Below are 2,883 nucleotides of genomic sequence, written 5' to 3'. Positions count from 1 at the left end.
AAGAGTTTCCCCAGGATTGAGGTAAGACTGACGGGCCTATAGTTGCCCGGGTCCTCCCTTTTCCCTTTCTTGAAGATGGGGACCACATTAGCTACCTCCCAATCGTCTGGCACCTGGCCCAAGCACCACGATCGCTCGTAGAGCCGTGCCAGGGGCCCTGCAATACCCCCAGCCAGCTCCCTCAGGGTTATGTGACTCTAGATCAATCTCCGCTGCCACAACTCAGTGCCATGGGATGGCAGCGAGCTCAAGAAGCTGACCCGGACATAAAAGAAATTTTAGAAAAAAAGGGGACTTGTCAAAAGAGTTCAAGCCTAAAACACTTGGTGGCCAACACCTCCTTCGTGAATGGCCCCGACTGAGGGTCGTAGAGGGAGTGCTGTATCGAATGGTAAGCACCCCGGATGGGGGCACTCACAAGCAACTAGTGCTGCCCCAAGAATACCGGAGCATTGCATGACGACCTCGGGCACCTTGGGATCGAGCGAACGCTGTCATTGGTTCGGGACCGATTTTATTGGCCTGGGATGGCCAGAGATGTCCAAAAGAAATGTGAAACTTGTGCACGCTGCGTGCAGCGGAAGACTTTGCCGACTAGGACGGCATACCTGCACACCATCAGCAGTTCAAAGCCCTTGGAGCTGGTGTGTATTGACTTCCTAACTATTGAAACTGATCGCAAAAACATCAGCAATGTATTAGTAGTCACAGATCACTTTACCAGGTATGCCCAGGCCTACCCCACCAGGGACCAAAGGGCCACCACTGTGGCAAAGGTTCTGTGGGAAAAGTACTTTGTGGTGTATGGCCTTCCAGAGTGGATCCATTCTGATCAAGGTCCAGACTTTGAAAGTCACCTGTTAAGAGAAATTTTCCAGATGGCTGGCATCCGGAAATCACGGACCACTCCCTATCACCCTCAAGGGGACCCTCAGCTGGAGAGGTTTAACCGGACTCTACTTAATATGTTGGGTACGCTGAGGAACGAACAGAAGGACCGTTGGAGTCAACGCCTAGCTTTTTTGGTGCACGCGTACAACGCTAGCAGAAATGATGCCACTGGAGCCAGCCCCTACTCACTCATGTTTGGAAGGGAACTGCAACTACCAATAGACCTCTGCTTTGGCGTTGCCAAGGACCAGGGTGAGTCTGAATCATATGGGCAGCATGCTCAAAAGCTGAGAGAGAGACTGCGGCGAGCGTACCGGCTGGCAATGGAGGCTGCCCATCGAAACACAGCCCAGCACAAGCAGAGGTATGACCTTCGAGTGCGTCCGCAAGGCCTACAGGTTGAAGATAGGGCACTGCTGAGGAACCTTGGGGTGGTAGGAAAAACACAAAATTGCTGATAGGTGGCAGCCCTCTCCTTATATTATTGAAAAACAACTTGGGAATTTACCATTCTACAAAATACGCCCTGAAAGTGGAAGGGGCCCAGAAAAGACTGTGCATAGGAACTTGCTCCTTCTGGTAGGGGACTTGGTGGGACCCCCATTGACAAGAGAAGGGGGTCATGAGTCCCCACGGAAAAGTACCACATGGCGGCGGAGCCGTTATGCAAACAGAAAGGGCGTGAGCTCACTGGACACTGGCACGAGCCCAATAGTGAGTCTGAAGAGGACTATTCTGAAGGGTTAGACCTAGGTACTGGGGTCACCTGGCATCACTTGGAGGCTGAGGACCCTGTGGACCCCAGTGTGGGGCCCAACCCAGGGGGTTCCCCTCAGCCCGGGCAGAGTAGTAGCCCGGTTCAGAATACGACAGGAGTCCCATCAAATCCTGCTGCAGGCAGCACCGGTGAGGAACAGGAGGGCGATATTAACTGGGACCAGGAGTTGGGGTCCTCACATGGCCAGGGTTGGAGTCCCGATGGCAGTGAAGAAGTTAGCTCCAAGGAGATAGCGCTCGATACACCCCGGCCCATTCGAATAAGGAAAGGAGTATCCTGGCTGACATACGATGCACTGGGAGCCAGCAGCAAGGTCTCCATCTCTTCACCGTGGAAGTACTAAGGGACTGAGACTGCATGCAGCCCAGTTCGCTGGGACAGTGAACCTTGACGCGGGGGAGGATGTAGCAGCCTTTAAAAAGTGGACCCACCTGAACAGAATGGGAAGAGCTGCCTGGCGGAGACAGAGTTTGTCCCAAAGGGGACACTGCAGGCTCTGAGGGCAAGTGAAGCTGTTTTGGAGCAGCCCTGTTGGAAGTGGGAGCGGTGATGTAACCCCAGCAAAGTTTTGAAAGAGAGCCGTTAGCAAAAGCCTGGGAAGGGCCTTGAGCTGGGATTGGCTGAGAGGCTTGGATAAAAGTGTTGCACAAACTGCTAGGTTCGTGCCCCTGGAGGCTTGTCCAATTTACCTCAAGGAGAGAGTCACACACTCAGGCTAGGTCCATTTCAAGTTTATTGTTTGCAAACAGATCGACAAGGGAGCTGAGTCGCTCAAATCAGAGTCGACCTCGAACTGTGTCCGAGGTTTCTTTTTATAGCTAACATAAACAATAGATTTTAACGTGTCATGTGATTATTGGCAGCCTTAGCATTACGTCTTGCATCGTATGTCTAGCAGTTACATGTTCTATGACGGTTTACATACATGTCTTATTTACATCTTAGATCCCCTCCCTGGGGCAGTCCCTAAGCCCCCCTCGGTCATCCTTCGGTCAGGGTGTGATTTCTTTACATCAACATTTTTCCCTGTCCCTCTTCGCTTATTTCTCGTAAGGAGTTATTTATTGCACCCGTTCCTGGCTCCGTCTGCAGAAGTTTTAGTGCTACTCGTAAATCAATTAGTAGCCTACATGCCTTAGCAGAAGCGATTGTGAAAACATGCAGAAGCAATTTACAAAAGCAGGATGTATAGATTATGTTATATTTTTACCACA

Source organism: Alligator sinensis, unplaced genomic scaffold (assembly GCF_000455745.1).
Source record: "Alligator sinensis unplaced genomic scaffold, ASM45574v1 scaffold1373_1, whole genome shotgun sequence".
NCBI classification, from domain to species: domain Eukaryota; kingdom Metazoa; phylum Chordata; order Crocodylia; family Alligatoridae; genus Alligator; species Alligator sinensis.
Note: the sequence above shows the minus strand (reverse complement) of the source record.